We start from the raw sequence: 15,716 nt of genomic DNA on the forward strand, positions 1-15,716 counted from the left end.
TCAGAAATTAGGGTTGCAATTGAACCCATTCTGCCCGGTACTGTTTTCCCTAGTTAGAGGCCGAATTAGCCTTGGGTTAAAACATGAAAGTTGTAGGGAATGATATTTTATAGATTCCTGCAAAATTTCAGGCCAATCGGAACAACGTAACCTGTGAAAAGACTGAAATACCCCTGCTACCCTGTTTCTGTCCGAACCTGGTAATCAGCTTTGGTAATTGGTTAATTTGATTGGGAATACTACTGATTTGGTTGTTGATGTCTTCTTACGAAATATAACCTGGTATCTTAGCTTTCGGATGGCTTTGAAATCACTTGAATTGGACTTTGGTAGCCTGAATTATGGTTATTTAACCAGAATGCGGTTCGTTAACCTATTTATACGGTTCTGGTTTGGTACATTGAACTTTTGACCCATATACATTGTAAACTGGACTGAGTGGTCTTCTTCAACATTGTATCCCTTTCTGTTAGCTTCGAAACGGTGTATATTGTACCTCCATCCAATAATTGTAGTGTCGGTTGTGTCCAATACGTTAAACGACATCAAAACTATTTTTGGGTTTTAGGGCTTAACTTTCATTTCCGGTCATTTTCCTAACTAAATTTTGTACTTGAATGACTTTGAGCCTATTGAACGGCTGTTGTGATGAATTTATATTGCGTATGACTTTGGGATTGATTGAGAAAAATAATGAAGTCATAAGTGGTTGGAAAAATAGGTAAATACAGAGGGCATGCTGCCCAAAATTTTAGCGCTACGCGATTCCTTCAATTGAGTTGATCTTAGTACAAATGAAGGGTTTTGGGGGTTGTTTGTAACCCTAGGACCAACTGTTATCTTTTGGCTCAAAAGTCATATTTTATTCTTTTATACTAGTACTTAACATGGAAAGACGTACGACATGTAGTCGAGCCTCACTTGTGCATTCCGTTTACTCGATTTTGGATGTGAAACCTTCAATTGGTTTACTTTGATGATTTTAGGGTTTCTTGGCGATTAAAGCCAATCTGAAGTGAAAACTTTTGAAGTATCTATACTTGAACCGGTGAGTGTACCACTCCCCTCATTTGTTACTTAACTTGAGTTCTGCCCTGCAATCTGTGATTTAAATGACTGCACTATCTGTTTATTCTGTTTGAGACGAGAGTGTACTTTATCACACTCGTTCTCTTGTCTGTCCATATGCCTATTTACTGTTAATCTGTTAACTGTATCTGAATCTGTTCGGACGTCGTTTGGAGGCTGGTATCCAACGACCCTTCTGTGACCTCTGAGCTCAACACCTGTGGCTAGTTACTCAAGTCGGGCCGGCAAGGGACTGGTCGATTAGATAACGAACCACGGTAGTCTGTTTCAGGAATCTTTGGGTATTGAGACCCTTAATTCCGGTATACTCGAGTATTACCACTTCTGTTCTGTTCGGCGTTCGGGCCCGGTAGGGGTATGTTTGGTGGACGGAAATTGGTGTAAAGTGGGGTCTACGGATATGTTGGTTCTATGTATGTTGACGGAGAGTCAACGGGTTCGGATCAAGTACTGCAAATGAAAATCTGACTCTTGAGAGCCACCTGTATCCTTTCCCTTTTAATCACTGTGTTTAACTGCTTTCCTTTATATCTGGTATATGTATCTGACTGGTTAACATGAAAGGCCATGATTTTATCCCTATATGATTGGTACCTCATTGAGCGTAAGCTCACCCCTTTCTGTTTCCTTTATTTTCCTTACAGGGAACCACTTTTGGGGACTATGATATTTTGAAGCACGAGTTGAGCTAGTTTTAATATCTTTTGTAAAGCTCCTCGATAGTTGGAAAAATCCTAAATGTATTTTGATCCAATTATCTTCCTTTTGTTTTATAAATTATAAACGTATGTGCATAACACTGTTTAACCCTGTTTATGTGTCCTTCTGAGTTATATGACATGGCACCCACTATTCATCGACGGTTTTTTGATTTTCGTTTGGCTATTTTGCGATTTTGACTTGTTTGAGCGCGCTTTTATTCTCTCGGAACGTTTTAGATCGTGTTGAACTGCACCGTTAGTCCTGGCGAGAGTTGGGTAGGCAGTCCGCTAATCTCTTTGGTTCGCCTTAGGGGAAGGTGGGACTGTCACAGATATTCAATTAATAAAATACCCATGAACAATTAATTCAGGTAACGCACGAATAGCAACAAATTGGAAGAAATAATGAAGATTCGATTAGATCTCACAGATGTTATGGACCGCGCCCTCACGTCGACCTTTGGGTAGGAGGAGAATTTAGCCGCTTCTCATTATATCAGTCTTGCGCGATTTAATTGATTTCATCCACACAAACATCAAAGAATCTGGAACGATGAAGTAACGAAGAAAGAAAAAGTGAAAAGTCTTGCTTGTCTCTGCGTTGGAGTCCGTACTGAATCCGAAAGTTCAATGCCAAAACCAACGAAAATTATACAGATCCAAAGAAAAGCAAAAGAGTCAAAACGCAAAAGCCAAAAAGCAAGGGAAAAGTCTTGGATGTCTGGCCGAGAAGAGAAAAGGAAAAACTAAAGCTACCCTCTCAATTGGACGTGAATCAAGATTTCTATTTGCTGCCCAAAAAAAAAGCTAACGTCTGACACCCTAATTAAAACTAAAGCTCAGGTCTCTATTGCTCGTGAATCTGGCCCTTCTTATATCTTTAGTAGCCGCCGCAGGAGAAACCCACAAAAGGTCAAGGCCTTGTCTCAGGGGTCCGATCCCATGTGTCTGGTTCACGTGGACCACTTTTGGTTTCCTCATGTTAATCCCGCGGGTCCGTCCTTTTGATGTACCTCTTTCGTTCTCTGGCGTGGTCACGCCATGAAATAGAGAGTCTTCTGGAATTTTGCCTCGTGAAAGCACTTTTTACACCAATCACCTACAATTCATAGAAATATGAAATATGAGTAACATCTCAATACTTAGCACAGTAAGTAGCCAAAATTAGGATAAAATAACAGTGCAAAATGTGCTAAATAACTGCTCTATCATGGGATAAGGTTTCACTCGTATGTTTTGGTGTGAGAGAGTTGTAATAGCCACATACAAATTTGAGTGATAAACTTAGCCTCTCCTGAAGCTTGTTTGCTTTGGTCTGATGCTTCCTTGTTCAAATTGCTGGAAATTTTTAGTATCTTCTCTTGATACAAATTATACAGCTTTAAGAATAGTTACTATTTAACATATGATGCACTTAAAAGAATATTCGTTTTAGATAAATGCCCAACAAATTAAATCCAAACATGCAACTACAATAATGTGATATGTGTGCTTTCTAATGTGTGGTAATGCTTGGGGCGATTATTGTACTGACCTGACCTAAATTATGGGTCACTAATTTCCCACGTAGCCTAGCCTGATCTAAATAGGTTTGAAAGATATTTAGGTAGACTCAAAATTTTTTTTTTATAACCCGAAATATGCCCTGACTCGAACCCTTACGACCCGAGCCGACACACCAAGCCGGAGAAGTGCGCCACGGACTTATAGCCACATCAAACCCTTAGGTAGACTCAATTTCCCAAAATACTAATGGACTTATAGCCACATCAATTTTCTTTATAATGTAATGCCAGTTATATCAGCATACATCACTTAATCAATGTAACTCACCAATTGATTACAAGGTCTATAGATAAACCTATAAATTAAACTTCTTTATTTTGTAGTGCATGATAAGCTGTTAATTAATTTCTAAGGGTTGCCCTTCAAGGCTGACAATTAGCAAGGTTGTGTTGAATATGTAATTGCCCAAGAAAGCTGACCAATGTTTGTGCAGATAATTGAACCAAGAACAACAATACCAAGATTAAAAAAAAAAGGCCAAGATTCTATACGTTTTTAAAGATGCACCATTAATTAATAAAATTGGGGTTGGCATCCTCCCTCTACTACGGGATTTGCCTTAAAAAGAAAGTTAAACCAAGCTTAATTATTAAATTAAGTTACTTATGTGGCAAGTTTTTTTGATTTGTTGGTTTAGTGAGTTGAAGAATTTAGAAGTTGAGCTTTAATACTAGGGTTTTGCTCACAAAACCAGGGCACAAAATTAGATGCTTTGTTGTTGACCATTAGAACTCAAAATTGTCTTAAGCTGTGTAGAGATTTAAAAGAATCATGTTGTTGTTTTTCTTTTTTTTTTGTGATTGTAATGGACAATAATAGTCAAACTAAATTAAGTTTATTATTGAACTTGAACTAATTACAATTCATTCCAAGAAATTAACACGAACATATGATTGAAATATTTTTGTCATCAAAGCAAACAAATAAATTTGGATTAATTTTATATGCACTGTCAGTGTATACACTAACACGGTTAGATGGATAACACGTAAGCAAATTTTAAATTTTGCACATGTGTTATAGATCTAATGGTGATAGTGTATACACTGACAGTGTGTATAAAATTTACTCAATAAGTTTTTGGTTCTATTTATCCAATATGTAGGGATTTGATTAATGGTGAAAAGTTTGGTGTGGCGATAACTTATATTAAATAGTTAAAATAATTTTCACTTTCTCGATATTTTTGTGGCAACAGGTTGGAACACGTAAATCACAATTGATGATGAATAAGTCCAAATAAACCTTCTGCCTTCACTCAAGTTTATCTTATACTTGAACATGTGTGAACTTTTCATAGGCTACACAAAATTGTTCATGCAAATTTGAAGATATTGAATACAGAATTATGTACGTTGTTTTCACTCTTCATGCTAGATTGACACTACATCACCATACACCGGGACGTGACAATTCTTGTCTTGTTTCGATAGAATTTTGGGACCAGTCCATCCTAAATTATTGCCCTTCCACGGAATTTTTGGACCAGCCCATCTTAATTTTGTAAAATTACTCCCATTTTAATTTCCTCAACTTGTTCTCAGTTATCATGCCTCTCATTTGTGTCATCCAATCATCTTGGCTTACGTGGGTGGCTTTGAGGTTGTTAGCCATTATCCTGTTGAGGCCCCATTTGGGCTGCGATTATTTGCTGAAGAATTAGAGGAGAGGAGGAAAGATGGGGGAGGAGGGAGGTCAAAGGAGTGGGAGAGAAGGAAGGAGGAAAGGGAGAGGAGAGAGGGGATGGTGGCGATGAACCCAGGGGTGGTGATTTTTTTTGTTATTTTTTATATTTTTGTTAGATGCATTTGAGATTCATCAAAAGTAATTTAGGGGTGAATTTTATTATAGTATTATTTTTGAAAATTAATTTTTTAGAAAATCTCTAAATCTGATTTCTGTATGGAATAAAGTTTTTTGAAGAACATCTTTTCATAGGTGTTATAGGATTTATTGTATGGATAAACTTGTTTTGCAGCTCTTTAGTAATTTGACATTGTTTTGCATGCTGCTACTAGCAAGCGTCTTCTCTTGCTTTATCAATAATAGCTCATAGTTTCACCTACAAGAAATCATTGTTTGAAGTATCCACATTGATATAGAATCGACAACAGGAATAAGTTTCTCGATTGATCATGTCAAATATAGTACTTAGTCTTTCCATATTTTGTTCTTGGAGATCTGAACCTAATCAATTTTTCTTTTGTCTTGCCATAGAAAATATGATCAAGAAATTATTAGGATCTCAAGATTCACGTATAAGTAAACAGATTAGGTCCTCCTTACACATATAAGGTCTTGGATTACTGTACTCATTTTTAATTAATTTTGAGATGGAAACTCATATTCTTTATCGATAATCATTATACATTTGAGGGTTAAGATTATCTTTATTGAATTTCTCTCCATTTACTTATATGTAAATTATTATAGTCTCATAAAATCATTTGATCATGTCATTACTTTTCTTTTGATTCTTAGATCAACATATTAAAAAATAATATTCTTTTGAGAATATTTTGGCATTCAATTTATATGAAATATTTAAATGGTGAAAAATAAGTCAAAACTGTAATAAAATTTGTAATGATTAATAAGAGGGAAAAACTTAATCAATTTCATATGAAATCTTATGTATGACTTATGAAAGTGGTGAAATATATTATGAACGGTGTTGACTTTCAAAAGAATTTTAAATTAATTTTGTTGCAATATAATGACGAGAAGTTCTATTCAATATAATGGAGACAAGTCTAGTCCTACTTTTGAAGACGTTATGATGGTTAACAATGTTGGGTCTCATATGTAACTGGGTAAAAAAGTAACCCTCATGCATAACATGTAAGTTGAAAAATTGACATCTAGGTCTAAATACACCTTTCTAGAAGTGAATATTTTCTCCACATCATTAAAAAGAATAAGGATAAATTATATATATAACCTATCCAATGTTTTACATATTACTATACGATCCTCCTAAAGTTTCAAAACATCCACATCACTCATTGTAGTTTTATATAAAGTGAAAGATAGACCAAAAGCACCACCAATTACAACAATTGAATGAATCAAAAACACATAAAAAATACATGCAATGGAATCATAATATCCTCTTAATTCACTTATGATTTATATGAATATTCACTTTATCTCCTGTAGTTTTTGCATTGATCTACATAATCCTCTTATAATTTTTTGCTTGATAGTTAGATTGTGGTTTGATTTAGTACTTAAGTAAGGATAATACTCACATTTAAACTAACAATATTACAAAGGCTAGGGTTTCAAATTTTGATCCAGAGTTTAAGTTAATTATCTAGTTAATTTCTTAACATGCCAAGAGTGTATCACACGCAAGTACCTTAGATTATCTCTCGATACATCTAAGTTGTACCTAATTAAATCTAACATCTCTCTCGAGATTATAAGTATTCAATTAAACCCTTTAAGATCTTAGGTGATATAATTACGTCATACAAACCCTAACCCACTCTTTTGATTAGGCTAAATATATTTATTTATCTGGTGCACAGTTGTATATCCTTTTTCAACTCAATACAAACCCTAAGAACATGTTTTTGGTGGTCAATCACAAATATATAATTGAATCAAGATAACTAAATCAAGACAAAAGTTAAGAATTTAACTAAAATAAATAATCAAACCTCATTCACAGAATTCTAACCTTAGAAACAATTTAGTTCAACATATTCATAATTAAAACCAATAATTCAAGAAAAAGATACAAATAAGAAGATAAAAGTAAAGATAACTTCTCAATTTCCCTTACTTTGATCTCCATATTGATCTTTCTCTTTGATTCTTCCACCCTTTCTCCTTGACCTCTCAAGAAGATGTAAAAAGGATGAACCAGTACTAGCCTAATGTTTTTCTCCCCTAAAAACGACCTAAAGACCCCTCTTTATAGTATCTCAAAGTTGTATCCCAAGTATTGTAGGATCAGGTCTTGAAAAGCTACCAAAAATCGAGTTTAGGCATGTTTTCCGGTAAAGTCCGACCCAATGTCTGGCCTCTGACTTGTTTTGAAGCTCATGAACCATCAGAATCTAAGAATGTCTGGCGTGAATTCCTTTGCAATGTTTGGCACCTAAGTTTCAAAAACTTTAAACTCTTGCACATCTTTACCCACTCTTAATGTAAGTTTCCCTTCAGATACATCAATAAGAGCCCCTTCCATGGCTAAGAATCCTTTACCTAGAATTGTTGGCATCCTAATATCTTTCCTATATCTAAGACGAGGAAATCCACAGGAAAATAAAATTTACCAACTTTACAAGCATGTCCTCTACAATACCAATAAGATATCGAATTGGATGATCTGCTAGTTATAGACTCATATTTGTGTGCGAACTAATCAAACTTTAATCTCCTGAAAAAGGACAAAGGCATTAGATTAACACTAGACTCAAGGTCACACAAGCACCTTTCAACTAAAATATTCTCAAAATAACAAGAAACTGTAATACTCCTTGTATCCTTTATTTTGTCAGGAAGATGATTTTGGAGTACTGCACTATACTTCTCGTAAGTGAAACTCTTGTAAGCGTCTCCAATTTCTTCTTCTTATGCACAATTGCCTTCAAAAGTTCAGCATAGAAGGGCATATTTTCAATAGTTTCGGCAGCTGGAATATCCATGTCTAGTTTTTGTAACCTTTCTAAAAGTCTTTGATAAGGACTAACCGCTGAGGAAAGGGAATAGACAGTACATAAGCTTTAACCTCGGGCAACTTAATAGATTTATCTTCAACTCGAAACTCCTTGCCCGAACCATGTATGTCCTCTTGAGTCTCACCTCTCTTGTTAGCTACTACACCTTTCTTCTTGGGTATCTTTTTAGGCTCATCAATAGGATCATCCAACACCTTCCCTAAACAAAGGGATAATGCCATAGTAGAGTCCATATGTTCATCTCTATATTGTTGGGCAATCTACCCTGCTTCCTTTTAGTCAATGCCTTAGCTAATTGACCCATTTTCCTTTCAAGATTCTAAATTGAGGCTTGTTGTGATTGAGCTATCTGATTCATCTTTTGCATTTGTTGAAGCATTCTATCTTCAACACTTGGCTTTTTTTCTTGAGTACGCAGGAATAGATATTGAGAACTCTGCTGCAAATTTTGGAACCTAGGAGGTCCCAAAAGACTAACTCCTTGATTTCTCCAAGAACGATTCAAGTGATTCCTCCACCCTTCATTATACTTGCTAAAGAAAAGAGTATTTATGGGTTGCAAATTCTGCCCACCATATGCTCCAGTGAATTGACTTCTTATAACCTATTGGAAGGTTCTCGATTGTAGCAACTCGTAGTCGTATGCCCATACATGTGACAACATGAGCATGATTCCTGAGACTGAGTGTCAAGGTTTAACAATAATTGCATCTGATGCACTTGACGACTCAATTCAGTAACCTATAAACCCAAATCCGTTGATGGTCCCACTAGAAAGATACCCGTCCTTTTACCCCTGATCGCCTTTTGTTGTGAGTTACTTGAAAGCAACTTACAAAAAATTACCAATTCTTTTGGCGTCCTATCCCTACTATACCCTCCAAATGCGATATCTACCATGTTTTGAGATGTCAAACTCAACCCGTCATAGAAAAATTGTACTTGTACAGTTAAAGGGTATTGGTGATGAGGACATTGGGCAAGTAGCAACTTGTAGCGTTCCCAAAGTTCATGAATTGGCTCCCATTCCATTTGAACAAATGTGTAAGTCAAGCATTTTCTTAGGTGAATAGTACTTTGTCATGAAGATATTTTAAACATCTTCCCATGTTCTCAAAGATCCCTCCGGCAAATTTAACAACCATGATTTTGCACGATTTTTAAGAAAAAATGGAAAGCATATCATACGAAGCTCATCTTCAGAAATTCCATGCAAAGGAAAAGTTTGTACCACCGAATAAAATTCATGAATGAAGGAAAGAGGATCGTCACTAGGAAAACCATTTAAAGATGGAAACAGTTTAAAGTGCAGGGTCTTCAACTCATAGTTCCTAACCCCATCACTCGATCGAATGCAGTGAGGATAAGCCGCAATCACAAGACGTTGGATGTCTCTCAAATAAAATCCAGCATTATTCCTATTATCTACTATTATCTTGGACTTGTTTGAATTTCCCGACTTACTAAATGCCAAGGAGATAAGTACCTACAAGTTAATGAATAAAATACAAGTACAAGATAAAAAATATATACAAATAATAACTAAAGAAAGAAAATCAAATGTTGTCCTCGACAATGACACCAAAAACTTGATCGACGAAGTTCTGTAAGTGCATAGGGTCGATCGTAGTAATAATTTACCTAGAGTACTTCAGGGTTAAACCTACAGGGATGTGTTAATTTTTTTACTTTAATTACTCTAACAAAAATAACAAAATTTAACCTCAAAAGGTGTTTTAATCACTACTAGAAAAATTAAGTAAATAATTAAATCAAACAACATATAGGTGAGAAAAAATTGGCAAAAGACTAGGGTTTCATATTTTGATATAGAGTTTAAGTTAATTATCTAGTCAATTTCTTAACATGCCAAGAACGTATCACACGTAAGTACCTTAGATTATCTCTTGATATATCTAAATTGTGGCTAATTAAATCTAACGTCTCTTTCGAGATCATAAGTAATCAATTAAATCCTTTAAGATCTTAGATGATATAATTACGTCATACAAATCCTAACCTACTCTCATGATTGGGCTGAGGATGTTTATTTATCTAGTGCACATTTGTATATCTTTTCTCAGTTCAATACAAACCTTAAGAGCATGTCTATGGTGGCCAATCACAAACATGTAATTAAATCAAGATAAATAATCAAGTCTCCTTCACAAAATCCTAACCCTAGAAACAATTTAGTTCAACATATTCATAATTAAAGCCAATAATTCAACAAACAGATACAAATAAGAAGATTAAGGTAAAGAAAACTCTTCAATTTCCCTTGCTTTGATCTCCTTCTTGATCTTCTTATTTGATTCTTCCACCTGTTCTCTTTGATCTCTCAAGAAAAGAAGATGTAAAAAGGACGAACTAGTGCTAGCCTAATGTTTTTCTCCCATAAGAGTGACCTAAATAATCCCTATTTGTAGTCTCTCAAAGTTGTATCCCACGTATTATAGGATTAGGTCTTGAAAAGCTACCAAAAATTGAGTTTAGGCATGTTTTCCGATGAAGTTCGGCCCAATGTCCAGCCCCTAATTTGTTTCAAAGCTCAAGAACCATCAGAATCTGAGAATGTCCGGCGTGAAGACCCTTGTTATGTCTGGTGCCGAATCCCTTTTGAAGCTCAAAAAACACCATCAACAAGGCTAAATCAGTTCTTGCTCAAAACACAAAACCTGTAGCCCTTTGAATTAGCTTTTCAATGCCACAAGAATCAATTCATTTGAATGTCTGGACGCTAAAATATTCCTAAAATACTTAGAATTGGTCGGAAGAGCATGGCAGCCCAACTATACTTTAGTAATTTGGATTTTTGACTGTGAAAACTTGAGAACTGAATTTTGATACCTTATATGAATTGTAGATCATTCTCTTAACTTAAAAATGAATTAAGAATCATCTCAATTTGATTTTGGTAGCTCAAGTTATTGCTAAAATATTGAAACATATCATTCCTATCAAACCCCTTCCTCTTCACTTTTTCTTCTTCAATTGTTTCTTCGTGCCATAATTTTGGTCCGTTTTCTCTCCAATTGAGTTTTTCACCTATTAGAACAACATAATGGCAAAATTAAGTAGTTTTCATTCACAATAAAACTCAAATAATATAGTTAACTAGCGAATTATGCATATAAATATACTACAAATTACACCCTATCAACATAATTGACCCTTAGAAAAATTGAAGCTCACTTACAGAGAGGGAAACTTTGCAAGTCCAACTTTGTATATCTGCTTAATTAGATGGGGTTTCTTGCATGCTCATCTACAAGTTAAATCACTTCTATGACCAGTTCGTTACATCATATGCTGTTATGTACATCTATATAATCAATCATTGATAACTATGTTACCTTAGAGCTTTATGTCCAATGGGACAACTGAAGTGGCTTGCATGTCATGATATCAATGATTTAACTTCAAACAATTTATCAAATAAATTTAGCGCAGCTGGTAAATGATGTTCTGAACCTAAACTCATTATAAAGATATGAGCATTTTTCATATAACTGAAAAAATGTTGGGTGTGGGCCAGCCTATTTGTGGGCCAACCCACTTATACAAAAGCTTGAGGGCTTCTCAAGCTTAAATAAAAAGCAGAAGTAGCCGCAAGAGAGAATTGATTTGGAGTCTTCGTGCGAGATAAAATTCCAGCAGCCACTTTTGAGTGAGACGAAGAGAGAGAAAGAGCTAGAGAGAGAGAGAGAGAAACTTTAAGGTCTTAATTGGAGGGTGATTCGAAACCCGATTGAGACGAAATTTTACCCACGTGATCCTCTCGTCAAGCTCTACTCATCTACCGGTTCAGATTTCAGATTTTCTCTTCGTTTAGTAACACCTTTCCAAACCCACTTCTTTGACAGTTGTAGTTTTTGGGGGTGATTTGTAGCAATTTGCTTGGTTGATATTGGTGCTATTATTGTCATCCGAATATTTTGGATAGACCTGTGTATTCCCATTATTGTGATAGTAGAGATTTTGACTGGACTAGATCCCGTGGTTTTTTCCAATTGAATTTTTCACGTAAAAATCTTGGTGTCCTGTGTCTTTTATTTTTCTTGCATTTTATTATCACTGTTGGTATTATTACTTGGTGATTTGACTTGTTCCTATTTTTAACTGGTACTTGGGGGAAGAGAAATTTGTCTTGGGCTAACTCTGATATTTTGTGCCTGTACTGGTACCCCTTTCCCAACAAGTGGTATCAGAACAGTCAGGTTAGGCTGCTCATTTGTACTGGTTAAAAATGGATGATTCGGATAGTGGTTGCATGATAAAATTGAATGCCACTAATTATTCAATTTGAAAGCCCATAATGGAAGACTACTTGTATTGTAGAGATTTGTTTGAACCTGTTCTAGGGGATAAATGTAGACCAAGTGATATGAGTGATGAAAAATGGGCTAATATGCACAGGAAAACTGTTGGTAATATTAGAAAATGGATTGGTCAAAATATTTTTCAACATTTTGCTAATGACACCAGAGCTGATATATTATGGAAAAAGCTTGAGAGTATGCATGAAAGAAAGACAGGTTTGAACAAGCTAGTTGTCTGAAGCAGATTACTCGAATGAGATATAAGGATGGGGAAGATATGACTGAACACTTGAGTAATTTTCAGGGATTGATAAACCAGGCAACTACATTAAATTTGAATCTGGATGATGAAGTGCAAGCTTTATTATTATTCAATTCACTACCGGATAGTTGGAAAATCATAGTGGTCTCCATCAGTAATTCAGCTCCGAATGGTGTGTTGACCATGGCTATTGCAAAAGAGGCCGTAATGAATGAAGAGTTCAGGAGGAAGGAACAAGAAATTGTCTATGAGACCCAGGCCCTGGTGACAGAAAAGAAAGAAAGAAGAGGAAGAAGTAAAAGTAGAGGACCCCACAACAGGAATGATAAATTCAGAGGCAGGTCTGAGTCACGAAAAAATGTTGCATGCTATTATTGTAAAAAGAATGGGCATTATATGAAGGAATGCAGAATCCTAAAACGGGATCAGGTTGAGAAAAAGGGTAAGGCGAAGGAAAAAGATGATGAGGACACTACAGCAGTTGTGGCAGCTCATGATGATATGTTTGTGTTCTGTGACGATGATCAGATGAATATTATTCATTATGATAGTGATTGGGTAGTTGATTCGGGTGCATTCTACCATGTTACTTCTCACAGGCATTTCTTCTCAACTTATACCGAAGGAGATTTTGGATATGTTTGGATGAGAAATAAGATCTCATGCAAAGTTGTTGGCATGGGAGACATATATTTGGATACAGATACCGGGTGCCAGCTGATATTAAGAAATGCTCGACATGTCCCTGATATTCGCCTTAATCTTATTTCTACAGGAAAACTTGACGATGAGGGTTACCATAGTTTGCAAGGTGGAGGCAAATGGAAACTCAGTAAAGGAAATCTCGTTATTGTTAGAGGAAAGAAGCAGAGTATTCTCTACTTGATGCAAGTCAAGTTGGGAAAGGGAGAAGTCAATGTAGTTCGTGATTCATCAATTGACCTTTGGCATAGACGACTTGGGCACATGGGTGAAAAAGGAATCCAGACACTTGTTCGCAAACAACTCCTACCTGAAATTAGAGGTAATGTACTTAAATCTTGTGTTAACTGCATTTATGGGAAACAACACAGAGTTGCTTTTAAAAATTTTCTTCCATCTAGAAAATTGAATCCATTAGAATTGGTGCACACTGATGTTTGCTATATGAAAGATAAGTCTCTTGGTGGTGCTGTTTATTTTGTAACTTTTATTGATGACTTTGCTAGAAAGGTTTGGTGTTTTGCTTTAAAATTCAAAGATCAGGTTTTGGATGTGTTTAAAGATTTTCATAGCAAAGTTGAAAAAGAGACTGGCAAGCAGTTAAAGTGTATTCGTGCTGATAATGGTGGTGAGTACAGAGAACCATTTGAAATCTATTGTAAGTCCCATGGAATCAGATTGGAGAAAACTGTACCAAAAACTCCTCAAGAGAATGGAGTAGCAGAGAGGATGAACAGATCCATCACTGAGCGGGTCAGATGTATGCTCTCTAATGCTAAACTGCCAAAACCCTTTTGGGGTGAGGCAATGAGGACTGCAGTTGATTTGATAAATCTTTCTCTATTAGTTCTTCTAGATGGTGATATCCCAGAGAGGGTATGGACGAAAAAAGATGTGTCCTTTAAGCATTTGGGAGTTTTTGATTGTCGGACATTTGTTCATATTCCTAAAGACGAGAGGTCAAAACTTGATGTAAAATCAAAGCAGTGTATTTTCTTGGATTATGGACATAAAGATTTTGGTTATAGGCTGTATGATCCTGTTGAAAGGAAGGTGATCAGGAGTAGAGATGTTGTCTTCTTTGAAGATCAAACCATTGAAAACATTGATAAAGGTGATAACTCAAAATCTTCAGATGACATTCCTGCTAGCTCAAATTCAGATTCAGATCCAATTCCAGTACCTGTTGATTTTGATCAAGGGGGAGCTGAGACGGAGCAGAGAGAGGATATTAATGATGGTGATAATCCTACTGTTGATGAACCTGAGCATGAGGCGCCACCTACACCACCACCGCCACCACAAGAAGAGCTTAGAAGATCTACCAGAGAGGGGAGACCTTCGAGCAGATATAATCCTCATAAATATGTGTTGTTGACAGATGGAAGAGAGCCAGAGTCCTATGGTGAGACTCTAGAGCATGAGAATAAAGAAGACTGGTTGCGAGCTATACAAGAGGAGATAGTGTCCCTGCATGAGAATCATACTTATGACTTAGTGAAACTGCTTAAGGGTAAGAGAGCTCTGAAGAAAAAATGGGTTTACAGGTTGAAGGCTCAGGAGCACAGCTCACAATCAAAGTACAAAGCAAGATTGGTTGTGAAGGGATTTAGTCAAAAGAAGGGTGTAGATTTTGAAGAAATCTTCTCTCCTGTGGTAAAAATGTCATCAATTCGAGTTGTTCTTGGTATTGCAGCCAGTTTGAATTTGGAGATCGAACAACTTGATGTGAAGACAGCTTTCCTGCATGGCGACTTGGAAGAGGAGATCTACATGGAACAACCGGAGGGGTTCAAAGAAAGTGGCAAGGAAAATCTTGTATGCCATCTCAAGAAAAGCTTGTATGGATTGAAACAAGCACCGAGACAGTGGTATAAGAAGTTTGACTCCTTCATGACAGACCATGAGTACCACAGGACTACATCTGATCACTGTGTTTATGTGAAAAATTTTTCAGATGGTGATTTTGTTATTCTCTTGTTATATGTTGATGACATGTTGATTGTTGGTCGTGATACTGTGAAGATTGACAGATTGAAAAAAGGAGTTAAGCAAATCCTTTGCAATGAAGGATTTGGGTCCTGCTAGACAGATATTGGGGATGAAAATCTCACGTGACAGGCAAAATGGGAATCTCTGGTTGTCTCAAGAAAAATACATTGAGAAAGTACTCAACAAATTTAACATGAGCAAGGCTAAGGAAGTCTCAACTCCACTTGCAAGTCACTTTAAACTGAATATCAAGCAGTGTCCTACAAGTGAGAAAGATAAAGAAGATATGAAGAAAGTTCCTTATGCTTCAGCTGTTGGTAGCTTGATGTACGCTATGGTTTGCACCAGGCCAGATATTACTCATGCAGTTGGAGTGGTCAGTCGGTATCTC

This window comes from Coffea eugenioides, chromosome 5 (genome assembly GCF_003713205.1).
Source record: "Coffea eugenioides isolate CCC68of chromosome 5, Ceug_1.0, whole genome shotgun sequence".
Taxonomy (NCBI): Eukaryota; Viridiplantae; Streptophyta; class Magnoliopsida; order Gentianales; family Rubiaceae; genus Coffea; species Coffea eugenioides.